The sequence below is a fragment of the Balearica regulorum genome, chromosome 4 (genome assembly GCF_011004875.1).
Source record: "Balearica regulorum gibbericeps isolate bBalReg1 chromosome 4, bBalReg1.pri, whole genome shotgun sequence".
NCBI lineage: Eukaryota > Metazoa > Chordata > Aves > Gruiformes > Gruidae > Balearica > Balearica regulorum.
In genome coordinates, this window is record NC_046187.1 from 45761163 (window position 1) to 45777782 (window position 16620).

The window sequence follows — 16620 nt, forward strand, 5'->3', positions numbered from 1 at the left end:
TTTGCAGAACTGCTCAGTCAATTACTGCTCCATCAGTTAGCCCAGCCAGAGGAAAGAGTCTGGTCTGTCTTGCACTTCTTCCATCACTCTGACGGGAAGGACTCCTACATTTACAAAGTCTACAAAGAGGAGGTGAGAGCAGAGGATGTCAGCATGGGGAGAGACCAGAGCAAATGCTGCATTGTAAGGCCACTTAATGCAGTCTTTGGGGGTCACAAGGAATTCAAAATGTTATCTCAGTCTAAAGCAAAGTCTCACTTACAGCCTCCCTGCATAATTCTGGCTTTTCTAGCCCTCATGGTCTCTCTCAACCATTTTGCAATGTACAAAATGTTTAAGTTTGCCGTTCTTGTCAATGAGACCTAATTTTTAGAGAAAAATTGGTCCTTTGTTTAGAGGCTTCATCTACTGTTAAATGGTTGAGAAACAAGGAATTGAGCAACAGAAACCTGCAAGTGCTGAACCAAAAGATAGTGCAGCAACATAAAGAAGAGTGGAATTAAAAAATAGCTCTGGTTTAGAGTAAAGGATTCAAAGAAAAGCTCCCTGAAATAATGGGTTAAAAAGATGGGCAATAAAGAAGATAAACTGCCTCATTTTAGGATCAAGATTACACTGGAGTTTCTTTAAGCTACTCATTTGCTTAACTGCTGTCCGTAATCAGATTTGCAATCAAGGAAGAAAAGGACCAATTTTTTTACAACATGAACATTTTAGAATCTTTTTCCCCTCTTTGGAAGGCTAGGAAGAGCAGTATTAAATTTAAGCCATGAAAGAGTAAGAAATACAAAGTTGCCTTAGTTTGACCTCTTGCTGTATACACATTAATAGCTTTACCCAAACTTTGTACAGGGAGTCTGTGTGAGAGCCAGAAATAGAGTCCAGCTTTACAGTGTGCAAGACAAAACAGAACTTCTCCCCATGGCTTACTGCCTCATTCAGCATCAATCATTTGCAGGGAATGAACGAAGGGAAAGTTTTGTGGAGCAACTACTAAGTCAAACATGGGCATCAAATCAAAGTTTCCTATGTAACCTCCAACCTTTCAGTTCTACGTTTTGGGATCTTCTGTTGTCCACTCTTGGTTTTATTAGGGACAGGAGTTTGTTGTTCTTGGGTGTGGTTTTTTCCTAACAGAAAAATCCACTGTGCAATTACAGAGAACCGCATCCGTTACGAGTTGTTTACAGTATGTTCTTGCATAGCACAGACTCTAACCAGCTATATTAACAGATTGATTGGTACTGTATTATTTCTAAAGAAATTCTTCTTATTTAAACAAGAATTCTTCTTATTTAAAGAAGAATTATTTCTTCTTTAGTGTGGCTTCAACAACTGGATGAAATTAATGAGAATTTGGGTGTATCAGGGCCCCTCTTTCTTCCCCAGGAATTGCTTTGGCAATTGATTGTCCATTGCCAATGGCGCTATCTTAACATTGTCCAAGTCAATACAAGAGGTTAGTGTCATTTTCACTGTGCATGAAACCAAAGAGGCAAGCAGTTTTCCTCAGTTCAGTGCTGGAATTACACAACGCCAGATTCAGTCAACTAAGCTTGAAGAGTTGCACACTGAAAGATTCAATGCATCTGTCATGAATGTTGTCTTATAGCTACTAAATAGGTTTCTATTAACATAAAACATTCTTTGAATACACAGTGAGACCTGACCTATGTAGTCAGGCCTCTGCTGTCCTGGCTTCTTCACAACAATGTGTCATACTTCAAGTCCGTTAGGCATTTTACCCTCTGTGTACCTTGGGATTGATCATTTTGTTAGCCTTAGCTCTGCAGCCAATGGTCAGGACAAGAATATACAACAACCAGCTATTCTTTGTGATAAAGCAAATATTTAAATATCAGTGATAACAGAACAACATCTCTTCGGGGGGGGGGGGGGGGGGGGAAGGAATTTTATTAGAATAAAAAGGCCACAGGACTATTTTTATCACTACTGCTTGCTGTGAACAATTAAGCAAATCCGTTTTGGACAGAAAAGAAAGCTAACATTTAGACTTAACAACTGAAGCATCTTCTGGGAAAACATACATTGTAGTTTATATTTCATTCCATGAGAAACAGTAGAAAAACTGCTGTTCTGCTCTGACACAGAGGTGACCATACAGTCATAATGCAAATTGCAAATGAAATGTGAATGGGAAAAAGATACCAGACTTGAAAGCTGTGTTTGATAATTACAGATAATTCATATTGTCTACATTTGTATAAAAATAGATACATTCTGCTTATTCTATGGTTATTATATTGTACATTCATGCTTTCTGTCCATCTGAAAATGTTACTTTTTTTCGTCATTATCTCAAGATACTTAAGTAAGCTGAAAAAAATTTATATGCTAATAGATTTCTAATAATGGACAACTATCTTCAGAGTTATTTCAAAAACTTCCTGAGAATAAGAACAGAGCAACTTAAGAGGTTTTAAGATAAAAAGAGAAGAAGAAGGTGGCCAGGAAAAATTGCAAACAAGTTTTATCATGAGGAGACTGACACAGAAGGGTGCAGGGTGTGAAAATTACAGCTGAGCGTGAATTAACTATCCTGCAGTTGAGTTTTAAGTAATGCTTAAAAATTAGAAAATTGTCTGTTTCTGCAGGCTGAGGTTAACTTTCCATGTCTGCAGTGCTGTTTCTGAGTCTGTTGTCTATGGTTGTCCCGTATTACTCAGGATTTAGTGTGACAGCTGCTGTCATTCGCATCTGTTCCCAGATTGTGGAGACCAGATGCCTTTCTTGTTGGGCTCAGTGGTAGAAGTTATAGCAGGTCAGAACCACCCTCCCAAAACTAATGGACTTACAGCCATGACAGTTTATAGAACTGAATTTTTGTGACTAAAGCAACAACTAAATGTACCTGTAATCAAAAGGAATCTATTTTACTTTGTCAATAAAGAACAATATAATATTTCTTTTTGATTGCAATGCCAAGTTAACATTATTCTGCTGTTTGTAAAGCTCAATTACTGCCAGGGATGAGGAAAACAACTTAATTAATAATGCCATTTAAATGGAATTTTTATTACAATACCCAGCATAGGTATTGTAATTAATAGGCATGAGGGAGAATGTAGTTTAGTTGCCATTAATCACCTTTACTTTCATTATGTGTTTATAGAAACTGTTTTTCTCTTTGACCTGCATTTAATTTTGAGTATTGTAATGCTATTATCACTGAGAGCTTCATCAAGAACTTTTGTTATTCTGCATTCTCTCCCCATTTCTGTCTGCTTCCCTAGGTTGTGCAGGGACCTTAGCTATAACTGGAGCTTCACTGAGGTGTGTAGGTTGGAAATATGTTCCCTGTCTGCAGATATGAGGCAGATTTTTAGTTTGCCAGGTTTATACTCTCACCCTGTTTCTCTTTCCATCAAATTAGAGGCATTGAGGTAGACTAATATATTTATATATATTATTCTAAAAAAAAAAATAAATCAGAAATATTTTGCCATTCTTCTTGTTCTGTTGTCATCACTTTCTTCAAGTGCTCTGAGATTTTACATTTTACCAAATCCATATAGCACAATGTATTCAAATTACCATCCAAAAAGCTACAGCAGGGAAACTTCTTTTCTATGAACCTTTTTGAGAAAGCACATCAGCTATCTAAGTATGGCTTCTTAGCATTGTCTGATTGTCTCATGTTCTTGCTCAATGTATGCTTATATCTGGAGCTGTGAAGGCAGCCAGTGCCTCCAGCACTATGGAAAATACATCACTCCTTGCAAAGTCATAGGCAACTTCTCATTTGAACAATCCATGGGGCTTTTAGGGAAGGCTCTGGGTGTCTCTAGTGCTTTTGGAGGCAGCAGCACTGTTCCCTGTCATCCTTTCTTTTCCCAAATTAAAGGTTTCTGGTATCCATTCGGGCTTGGTGGGAGTTAGAAGTGGCTGCCTCTCAAAGTAAGAAGCTGTGGATTAGGTACATAGTGATGTCTTGCCTCTGTCCAGAATGGGCTTTTCCAGGTCACACTCAGCTCCAAATGTCATGGGCAGCCACCTTCTGGCTGCCTCTCGTGGCAAACGCCGTGTCTAGGGCTCTGCCTCCCCAGCACGTGTGGCTCTGCTCTGCCCTTGTCAAAAGCTGCTTCCTGGTTGTTTTAGACATCAGTGCCACGTGTTGCTTTTTTCTCTGACAGAAGAGCAGATATGTGGTCTAGCTACAAGGCCAGGACCAAAGGGTGTGTAGTCTCTTCACTTGGGTCTTCAGCATATGATCATATTCCTGGTGAATGCATTACAGCACGATTATTTAGCAGGTAGATGACATTTCTAAAGGAATTTAGCATGCTGAATGAACCTTAGGAAAGTCCTCAAAGTCTGAAGTACCAATCTCCTAGTTCATTTCAGTGCTTCATAATCTTTGAAATCAGAACTGTAAAAGCCACATAATTGATATTTGTAGGCCATGTCTTAGTAACATCAATTCAGGCAAATCCTTTCAGTCATTTCTGACATGTTCTTTGTAAATGGCAGTATTCAGATGCACATGTGACTGCCCACACTGTGTTTATGCTTTAACATGAAGTTTAATATTGCAGCTAGTACTTCCATGACTTTCTCCATTGCAGAGATTTTCAGCTATGTTTAACATGAGATAAATTTATTTTCCTTGGTATCCCATAGCCCTGACCTTTAGATATCTGTATGAGTTTCATGTAATGTTTACAGCATTGCTGGTGAGCTCATTGTGCCTCCTTAGTGTAGAAATGTTTTGTAAACAATAATGTAATTTCTTATGTTTACCACATTCTTTCTTTCAAAGCCAGGAGACAGAGAATGACTAGTTAGAAAATTAAGTTTTTACACTTCACCACCTTATTGGGCTGAATTAGGCTGAAAATGTTTTTAACATTGTTCATTGAAATGGTACAAAATCTGAACATGTTGAACATCTATGATGTCTTGAAGCATGAACATTAAATATACTTTCTTGTCTCTTGCAAGAATACCATTATGGATAATGCCTTTAGTTGATTTTTTTAAGCAATGATCTTGTTACTGTGTTTCAGACTAAGTGCAAAGCATAATATAATATTTACTATTTCAGGAGTGCACAGTATTAATATTTGATTGGTGTTGTGGATGTCACATACTATCATTGTTAGTGGCACTGAGAGTGAAACGTTCATTGAGAAAGATAATCCTCACACAGAAGGATGCAGGAACATGTAATTGGCAGTCAGGAGGTTAAAAGAGACTTGACAAGATTTCAAGGGATTAAAAAAGTTAATCCGTCAAGGAGCATGCCCACCTCTGCTCTGAAAAAGGCTTGTATTCTAATTAAGATTTATCATAAGGTTTTTGGCAATAGTCCTGTCACCCTTCCGCTTTTGCCCAGTGGAGCAAATTGAAACTCAGTAATCCTGGCGATATAACAAGTCTAGTAATAAACTGCAAGATGACATGATGTCATTGTCCGTAGGTCCCATTCTGCCATCATACTGTGATGCAATATGGTGGTTTTTCAAAATCTGGATGGTGTTCTCAGGAATACTGAAATCTCTTGCAAGTACATTATGTAGAGATGTGGGCCCTTCTGCACTCCTCCTCTAATCTCCTGGCAGACCCCCAAATAGTAACAATATTTCAGTTTAATAAGAAATTAAGCTAAATTACACCAGCTACTTTTTTCGGATGGATAGCAAGCTTAGAGTAATTTAGAGATGTAGTTCCTATTTTATCAATGGAGGTAAACATGTAGTATTTTACTAGTATGTAAGCATGTGTAATACTTCAAATGTATGCTTATGTTTAAGAGATTTTGTATAAAGCAGAGATGAAATTACTCAGTTGATTACTAAAGTTGTTGTGGACATAGGATTACAGTTTTCTCTTCTTTGCTGGAAGTTCCTGTTAATTTCTGACTTGTGTCTAAAGAAAGAAGCCAGACCATAGAGATGTGCTATCTGCTGTGATATATGAATTATAATATATGTATTAAAACTGGTAGTTTTGTGTATAAATTGCATCTTTTCTGTAAAATGCAATCTTTTCTTGAATCTTTTCTATGAACAGAACTGCTTGGTCTCTTTTTGAATGCTTTAAAAAATTCATGCTGTTAAAAATGTCTGATCTAGATGAGATTTTGGTAAACCTCTCCATACACAAGCGCTTCAGAATAAAAAGGTCAAGTACGTATGTCCAAACTTGCTGAGAGCAATATCATTTGATGTTACATTTATGACTGAGATCGCAAAAACGCAGGGTTTTATATAGGTGTAATTACCCCACTGCAGTGATTAATTATGGATGAAAGTTAGGTGTCCTCAGCAGTAGACAGGAATCTTTAAATATGAGATCCTTCATTTTCACATGGATGCCATTTCAGACAATTTCATTCACAAAAACAAAAAAATCTGTCTCTTAGAAACTGTCACCTATAAGAGCATTTGTAGTTTTATAATCTAGGAAAAACAAATGCATTACAACTGTTTAGATGATGTGGGCATTTGCATTTGAAATCTTTAATTTTCAGCAATAATAAAACTAACCAAACAAAACCGGAGTGGTTTTGCCAACATTTGATGAAATAGGATCACACAGAAGCATCTCTTTTAATAACTCTACAGAAGCGGGGCGGGGGGGAGGTGTTAGGTTAGGTATTGTAAATGAGTATCAGCCATTTGCAAAATTAGCTAGCTCCACAAACCTTTAAGTAAAGAAACAGATATGGTTCCTGGGTTTTTTTAATTGAAAAATACTTTTAAGTTACTATTACTATGATACAGGAAGAGTAGTAGTATTATTTTAATAATAGTCATTGAAAACTCTAGAACAGCCAGCTGCGTAGAGTTAACACCCTTTGCTAACCACGGATTTACATGAGTTTCACAAGGTGTAACACAATAACTGGGTACAGTAAGTTTGTCTTCACTTGTGAAAGCTCCAGACTCATCTGTTGTTTCATTTTCTCTTTCATCTTTGAAATGCCACGTTTCACACCGGTTTTTATTGATGCATTTTTTGGTGGACAGTGGGTCCTCGTTTGACTCACTCCAAATGTTTTCACGGCTGCCAAGGAATAGTTCTTTATGTTTTCAACCTATTTGCCAGTTTTTTGTCCCCAGCAGCATCTTTTCTATCTCTCACCCGTTAGTAATATCAAGTAGAGGTAGCAATATGCAGGTAGGCACACATTTGAAAGGGGGGGATAAAATCCTTGTTGTTTCAATTCAGCTGGAGCCAAAAGTACAGGATAATTTTAAAACACATCCTTATTATTGATCCAATGTCTTTTCACAGTCAAAACAGTAGTTGGTTTTCTCCATCAATTTATAGGTGACCGCTGCTTTAGAGCTAAGACTTCCTATTCTTTATATCACCTGTAAGATTTTATAGTTCAATGTTTTGCCTGATTTGATTTTAAGGGTGGGGGGGGAAATCAATGTGAAACTGTAATCCTAACTTGTTTTTCCCAAGGCTCATATAACTCTTAAAAAAAATACAAAGTGGCTTACAAACTGGCTTGCAAGCAACAAATCACTGGCCTTCAAACAATTAACAGTAAGGTTGTCTCTATGTCGTAGGTTCCTTTGATAAATTAATTTTTCTGTTTGCTCTTTATTAATATACTTAGAGTATATTTTTGCTCACAGGAATAGTTTCATAAAAGCCACGTCTCTCTCTAGAGAGGCCTCTGAAGGAACATGGTGTTTTATTCCAATGCACATAAAACGCATTAATGACTGTATAATAAAGGATGCTTCATCTAGTAGCCAGTCCCTCCTGCGTGTGTCTGGCCCAGATACACAGCTGCTTAGGTAGTCGTGAGTCTTGGAGATGTAGTGAGGAACTATGTCCCTGTGAGTAACTGAGCTAAACCAGAGGATGGTGGAGAGGTTTCAGTAGGGGCAGAACTGCAGTCATTGAGCTGACTTAAACATTGGTTTTTTTGAACCAAAGATTTGCACAAGATTGATTGCTTATGCAGATAACTCATGGCTTACAAGTTTCTGTTGGAGGTGTTGAGGTAAGGTAGAGTTGTGTAAGGCCTCTTTGATGGTGAACTCCGAGTGTCTATTCTGTTTTTAAATATGGATTTTAGTGGAAATTCTGTGGGTTTGCAAGTTGATCTGCATGTAGTGGTTGGTTTATGCATCTGCATAATTGCACAGTTCAGGTAGGTGAGTGGTAATTATCACAGATAGATCTAAATCACTGTAAAGAAGTTTTGTTAAGAGGTTATAGGTTATTTTGTTTTGGCCTCAATCACGTACCTTTGATTTACAAGTGGACCGCTGTAATCGTGATATCATGAAGCCTAACAAACACCAAAGGATTAGAAAACCTATATATTGACTTGCACGTTCAATCAACTTGCATAAGATCTCAGCAGGAAATTCAAAACAAAAGCTAATTTATGGAAAAATATGTAGTTCTAATCACAGTTTAGCTCCGTGGGGTTCCAAATAACACACTACAATCTCTACATGCAGATGCTTTCATCTTACATTCCAGATTTGGTAACATTCCAAAAGTTCTTATCATACCTTATTATCATCTTTTATTAAAGCTTATTACATTTCTCCTTATTGCATGTTTGCTGCAATATTCTGTCATTCTTAATATGGAATAAAAAAAGCTTTGATCTGTTTTAGCCAGTCATGAGATGGAAATATGCAACACAAGTATTTCACTATATACTATAAAATCCCAGCTGGGTGTGTCCTTTGAACATCACATTAATTGGCCCCTGTTTCTTTTTCCTTTGGTTCTTAAATCTTTTCATCAGACTGCACTTCCCTGTGCCATCAACATGCAAATAGGTTATGCATGATCATATAGTGCTATTTCATTATTATTATTATATCCCTCAAGATTTCTGGTTTTATGTTGAGTTTGGGATAATTTTTTTTAATAAATAAGGCTTTCGAACTATAAAAATGGTTGGATCCGTTCATTGGTGTTCTTGCCTAAGAAAGATGTTTCCAATGAATTTTGAGACATTGATTGGCATTGCTTTTCTTAACACTTCTGTTTTATGAGGGCTGCGATCTAAAGGATGTCGCCCTGAGCAAGACTTCTGTTGGAGTTGTGGAAAAAAACTAAGAAGCACAAACCTGAGCCTCAGCTGTTTTCCAGAAAGTGAGTTTAAGGGAGGAAAGGGAAGGAGTTAAAGATTGAGAAGGAAGAGAGTAAAGAAATGCCTGAAGGAATACAGAGAAGTAATTATCCTGCAGTCTTAACCCAGTCTTGAAAAGCATAAATCAGGGGAATTTTTTCTTCCCCACAATACTTGACAACAAAATCATTGATTGTGACTTTATTAGATAGAAACCCAAAATTTATGGAATGTTTTTCATGCCTTTGTGTGAACTAAAAGAGAAAAAACAACCCTCGTCTCAAAGGAGTCAGCAATCTAATATGCACTTCCCCATCGTTCTGTACCTGTAATGATTTTTCACCATCTTGTTAACTGTGAACAACATTATCTGAAAAAAAATAAGCTATATTCAGGAGAAAGCCCTGGATAATACTAAAGACTATTTAGGTAATACTGAAGACTGTTACATAATGGGGAATGTTGGATGATCGTCAGAAAAAATGGAAAATCTGAAACAAGACATAACAGATACATCTTACTTAAACAAGAGGCTACTGAATAATGATCTTTGTTTCTGTTTTAAGAAATCTGGATTCTCCCTTAAGCTTTGAATGTGCCTCACATAATGCTATGGACAGAATTAAACCATTGTTATATAAAAGTCCCTGACTTGACAGCTGAGCCATCTAGCCATACAAGTTTTCAGAGGAAATAAACAGTCCATTTTGGGTGAATGTAGTGAAAATAGTTACACCAAGACTACCACACATCTTTCTTAACAGTTCAAATGCAACAATACTTTAAAATGGCATATAATCATCTTTGATTTCTGGTCAAAGAAAGTAAGTTTATCTGTAGTAGATAGGTGGTACATCTTTGTAGCTGTATTTTTTCTTAGGCATTTTTTGTGATATGTTTGCAATGCTTTGTTAAAAGGTTCCAAGAGAAAACGAGAAACAAAAGTAGAAAGGTTGGATTTTTTTGCAGGTGAAACAGTAAAATCAATGGACCCATTCAGCAGTTCAGGATAAAAAGGAAAGAGACCACACTTCTTCAGTTACTGTATTGATCTTGATAGGTATCACTAAGGTTTTTCATATAATGCTATACTGAAATGTTTTACATTCAGAATATAGGTTCAGAAACTTTTGTATGATGCTCCTGGTGGCTAACCTTTTGAAGATGCTCAAAAGCATGTACTTTTAAGTTATTTTAAATTTAGAAATAGCATGCTTTTTGTTGATTTGAGAAAAACACTAATAAATAAAGAATTTTATTTGTCTTTGTAACTTTTAATTCACTTTATTTAAAATTTTAATTAACTATTTTTAATTCACTATTTGATCTGCAGCAACATCCAAGGCATCCTATTATCTCAGAAAAAAGCAAATTAATGCAAATCACTGAGAGTTGATTTGCACATCTTCTGGTCCACTCCAGGTCCTTCAGAATAAAATAGGTTTAGATTCTAATTATAGCCGCAAGAAAAATATATGGGAGATAATTTTAAAAACCACTTCAATGTTCAAATATTTCATTTGAAAATGTATTGCCAATAGGAGATGAACTAGAAGATAATCCTTCAACAAGATTGAGCAATAATTGCAATTTGCTTAGTTTAAATTATAATCTTTTTGCATTGCTTTAAATATAAATGATATTCACTTTTCCTTATGCGCAAGTGTGCATATATATTATTCTATTAATTCTAGGGAAGCAATTTTGTAAATCATGGTTTGAAAGCACCAGCACCCAGAAATACATAGCATTAGCAGTCCTGGAAGATGAGTTCAATATCTTAGCACGAGGCTCATCTTCAAGCACAGCTTCATGAATAATAAGACACATGAATAAAATGCATGGGAGACGGGAAGGAGGGTCACCAACATCATTCAGTTCCTCTTGCCAACTTTCCCCACAGTGCTGAGTTCTTATGTTTATAGAACATACCCATAGGCCTTATCTCCAGAGGTCTTGGAGAGATGCTTGCTACTTAGAGATAGCCAATGTTTTTTCTTTCTACTGTCTAGTGTTAATTTTTCATCTGTCGTTATTCTAAGAGCTGGAGGAACATTGGAAGTCCATTTCCCAATTCAGGGAACTCTATTTCTGCTCCTTTTTACTTACAAGAATCTTCCTGTCTGTGAATTCTCATTCCCCTGAAATACACTGTGTCGCCTTTAGAATTCTGTCCTTGCAACAAAACAAGTTTACCAAATTCAAAATGGAAGCTGTTGAATTACTGGCACTTCTGACCAGTACTTCAGAGACTTCAAACTTAAACTTTGTTTACCTTTCCAGTTACTATAGGGCTACTTCTGTGAATAAAGCCTCTGCTTATATGCGTATGGTTTTGCTTGTTCATCCTTATCACCTGCATCTTTAATGCTTCCACTTGCACAGCTCATCAGGTGTTTGCTATGCCTTTGTTTTTCATATGAGCCTATTTGTCACTTACAGCACTTAAAAATAAGATGTGGTTGATCCTGGCAAGTTACGATAGAGATACCCTTGAATTTTGACCAGAATAATAAATACGTTTCTCTGGTGTTTTTATTCCATATAGCTACTCTTTCCTACCAAAAAAAAAAAATATTCTTTCTGATAGGAATCTTAAACCCCAACATTGTATGTATACTCTGTATCCAAACTTTGTTTTCTATTCAGACCTACGTCCTGGATATTGGAGGATGCTGACACTTGTCTGATTTCTTCACCAACTAGCCATCCCTATCCTCTTATCATTCAAGTGTAAGAGGAGAAAGAAAAGAAAAAAATCCAGACAAGCCCAGTTTTTGCTAAATGGAGAAACAGCTATGTAAATTGGATTTCTGTTAGAACAGAATTCTTTTTTTGTGCCTCTCATAACTTTCACAGAAGAGAGCTTTGAGCCAGTGAGCAAGGCAGCGAAGAGAAAGCACTCCCCAGTCAAATGCAGCAGGTAGCTGTCAGCTCCCACAGCTCTAATTCTGCCACGTGGTCACATAAATTATCTGCCTCTGGTACCACCTACTAATAAAGGGACGGGTTTCTTTTTGGCTTGCTGAAGAAAGTCTCAAAGAGGGTTTTGAAGTGTTAAGACAGTGTGTTTGCTCAAGAGCAAGTTCCTTGCAAAGGGAGTGCATAAAGCACAGCAATACTAGCTTGAGAAAGAAGCGTGCAAGACAAATGGGCTGGCAACATTAAAAGAATGAAAGGGCCTGATAGCAGCAACTTCTTCCTGAAGCAGGTTATTGTAAAATGTTTTACACTGTGTAAACTAGTCATAGTGTTTTTTTCAAGTGTTTGCTGTGAAATGTGTTCTTAGTTGCTCTTGTAATTATTGAGTGGAAATAAGCCTTGTAGCCTGATTAACAAACCAAAATAACTAGACCTCAATTACAGAGTGAAAGGTAAGATCAACCAAGCTTGAAAAAGCAGTTTAAGGTGGTTCAGAAACCCTTCAGTGAACCGTGTGGTGACAGATGGTAAAATTACCTGATAGCCTGTAACAAATGATAGCAGTTTTGTGTTGACATCAATGCTACTGTAGGTATAAATGCACCCCTTTAATCTGAGCTCGGATCTTTGAATATCCCAGTCCATTTGGAGCATGCTGTTTTGCAGAAATATAAAGGGAGGGAGCAAAAGCCCAACTGTTAGTTTGTTACTGCTTGTATGTTTGAGATTTGTTCTGGAGAATATCAACCTGCACTACCCAGCCGCTGGTGTTGTGTTAGTGCCAAGAGCAGCACAGATCCTAGAGGACTTTCTCCTCTCTGATGCCTCTCCTTCCCACTCTGTTAGAGGGAATGGATTCCTCACCATTTAAACTATTCCTGCACTCTAGAGGCTGGCCATAATGCTCATAATTTGGCCAGTAGCAGTATGAATGCCACCTTAAAGACCTCTGTCAGTCCTAAGGTAAAATGCTATCATAACTCCAGCAAGTGAAGATCTGTTGGTAGCTAGAGATTACTTTGCAGAATAGAGATGGGGACTGAAGCAGCAGAATAGGCAGAGGATATCATCATCTGTTTCTCTGCTTGAAAAGTCATCCTGTTCCCTGATGGGAGCGATGATCTCAGCCTTGATACAAGTAAAAGGAGGCTTTTGTTAGGGTTTGTAGGCACGTTTTGAATTGTGACAACCCGTCTTTTCTCCCATCCCCTGAGGGTTTATCCATACTTGCAGCTGTGGGTTATTTGGATTGAGTTGTTGTGGTCCGTGACCACAACCATTACAAGCTGCGTTCCTTCTGGTTAGAGGCACCTGGCATTCTCAGACAGTCCTTGCTGCTGTCAAAGGTATGGCAGTATTGAAAGTTGTTCCAGTTTTAGTACCATCATAGATTGGGCAGACTCCAAACTTAGTTTACTCTAGGAAAGGTCTTTTGTCTTTATTGTCATTGTCTAACAACAAATAAATGCCAAATTGGGCATAACACAGACCTGACAGGCAATATCCAATCCAAAAATCAAGAAACTGCTTTAGATTTGGGACTAAAATAGCAGCTGTGACTAGAGAAATATATTTTGCTTTATATGTTTTTCCTTTGATTTTGCTTCATATATCAAATTCTTTATAGAAGGAAGTAAAGCTATCATTTTTCTGAACATAATAGAAACAGAGAAGGGGATCGAACTCTTACATCCCTGTCCCAAAGGTGGAAGAAAGTCTTCATCCTGTTCTAGACTTTAGGAAATCAAACACACACATACACCACTGCAGTCTGCCTGCATCATTCCCCCTCTGGAAATTCAGAACTAGTTCATAACATTTGACTTGAAGGTCTCAGACCCCTGCTGAGGTGTGCTCTTAGTGTGCAGTTACCAGTATCAAGTGCTGCTTATCAGACTCATGAGGGCATCAAGAAATTTTAACAGGTGCTTCACTGTCCTTCTAAGACCGATTAAGAGTTTAAAGTTTGCTTTTATATAGATGGCTGGCTGAGAAGAGACCAATCTTAATTGACAAAATAGTGCCTGAATTTTTCTTAATCACTCAATTTACCCACGTTCTTAAAGTTTCCCAACTCTGAAGAGGTTGTGCCTTCTATTTTGATCCTGTATCAACAAGCCTAAATCTTTCATGTTGTTCTCATATGTTTGTAGTGAAAGGAGAATTCTCTAAATTCCATAGTGCTGTCTCAGAGAGATTACATAGTTGAATTATTTGGTGTATTAGTACACGCTGTAAGTTTTGGGTTGTCATTGGAGTTGTCAAGCAACGTTTTTCGTCTGCTTCAAAAATATTCCAATATTCACAATCTGTGAAACAGCTGCATGTATCCATCTGATCATTTTTATTAAACATTGTTTATTGAACTTAGTTACTTCAGTGTCAAAGTTGAGAGAGCAGTAGTATTTTTGAAGGATACAACTATTACTCACCATCTTTGACAGTGAACTACAGTGGGACTCACATCAGTACAAACACAAAGAAAAGGTGATTGTCACTTACCTTGTAGTAACTATGGTTCTTTGAGATGTAATCAATATAGATCCCACAGTCCTTGCCTTTGAGGACTTCAAATTCCATCTGTTTTGAATTATGAGGGAATGGCTAGAAGGTCATGTTGGAGCTTCCCCTTCTGATCTCCCAGTGGAGCATGAGAAGGCACAGGGCATGTACATAGCACCAGCAGACTGAGCTGCTAATCATGTTCTAAGCTCGTGCGTTTGGAAGGGGTGCACTTGAGAATTACCAAGTGAGTGTCACTTTTTTTTTTCTCTCCTGAAGAGTATTAAGAGTGCTAAGAAGCCAGCAAAGTTAAGAGAGGTGATTTAGACCTCCAGACTGAAGACATGTACTGGGTTTGAATGATGAAATATTTAGCTATTTGCAGTCTTTCATTGCTGCCAGTGAAGTGAACTAGTATAACAGATAGTAGAGTTTGACCCTAGGGATTTTGATGAAATACATTAAAACAGATACAATCATCAGATGATTAATACATAAATAAGAATTTCAGCTGAGGGAGGGCCAAAATAATAATGGCTAATTCTAGTGATGAGCCAAAAATGGTGGTGGTTGGATTTATGGTTTAACGAGAGATGAGAGGGGAAAAAAGAAATAAGGTTTTAGGGTCAAGGAACATTCTACATTATCAGGCTTTGACAGGCAATTTAAGGTCGGAGAAAGAAGAGTAATAGTAGAGTCAGAGACTTGGAACAAAGAGAATATGTCATCTATACTGAGGATTTCAGTCTTTGAAGCATGCAATAATAGGTCTTTGGTTGCATTCTGGTTTTTTGTTTTGTTGGGGGGGGGGGGGGGGGCGGAGTTTAAGGCAGAGACCTGGCAGAGAGGGTCTTAATTCTGCAGTGTGCACTGTCTCCCTGACTAAACTTCCACTGATGTGTGCTCATCTTAAGTAAGGGTTGCTATGGTCAATACAGAGAGATTGAAAGATCAGAGATGAAACCAAAAGGGATGAGGAACTGTTTGTCATTAGGATAGAAGGAGTGAATAAATTAATAACATTGCCTATAGCAGTGATCTGTTTCAGAGACAGAAGGAGCAGAAGCAACAAGATACAGTGAATTATCTTCTTTATATTTTGCAGGAATAGTTAAAATACATTATTACAGAATATTTTTCCAGTGTATTTTTATTCCCCAGTAGCACCGAAGGACTGTTTCAGCTTTGAAGATAACTGCTGTCATAGAATCATCAAACCCATATGATACCAAACGCAAATTAGAGTAATTACAATAGCATGAATTTTGGTGGAATCATACAGTCATTGGAAAAGAAGGAAACACACCACAGATAGCAAGAAATTGCATACATTGTGTGTATCACAGAATAGCATTAGGGTGAGATTTTTTTTCCATATTTTTGGTCTAAAAGTTTAGATGGAGAGTTCATTCATTAATCCCTGGTGATATCGAGGTTCCTTAAGTAGTTCCCCCTAACACCGTGGAAGGTTGACTGACTTTCATAATTAGCTTAGCTAAACATTTTAACATGGTATCACCTTTCTAAGAAACGTGGTTGTAGGGAATTAAGTAGTTCAGAAAGCTAGCTTATGTATTATCATTAATACAGCAGTGTCTCCAGCCCTGCTAACGTCCTGGCCTCGTTCTGTAGATTAGCATGGGGAATGGGCACGTAACGAGGTTGTGCAGGGTGTTGGTGACAAGATGTAAAGGGGCGTTCGTGTCTTAGGTTGGTCCTGCAAAACCCACAGCACCCTCCTTCTGCTCCTTTTGCGTTGTTTCTTTTCCCTTTCTGGCTAACCAGAACAGATCCATCTGCTGGTGAAAACTTTTATTTTAGTAGGTCATTTAGAAGCTCGCTTAAGTGATTCGTCTCTTTAGAAGGATCAAAAATGAAAAAAGAGAAAAGGACATAATTACTGCCTATCCTTTTGAACATTGATTTGGGACCAATAAAAGACTCAAAATGAGACTGGTGAGCTTTCTGTCATCTGCGTTCACCGAAAGCACTGTATCATTAAAGAACAGTGGTAGTAATTGCTTAGTGCCATTGCTAAGTTGAACTATTAGTCTGTGAATGCTTGTTCCTGTAATTTAATTTTTTAATGTATGAATTGCTATTCTGCTGTGAAGCAC

The 16620-nt window shown here is 37.5% G+C and overlaps 1 protein-coding gene across 1 annotated transcript in view; it reads left to right on the plus strand.

Moving 5' to 3' along the window:
- TENM3 (teneurin transmembrane protein 3) overlaps nt 1-16620 on the plus strand; it is a 430831-nt gene that overhangs the window by 315407 nt on the left and 98804 nt on the right.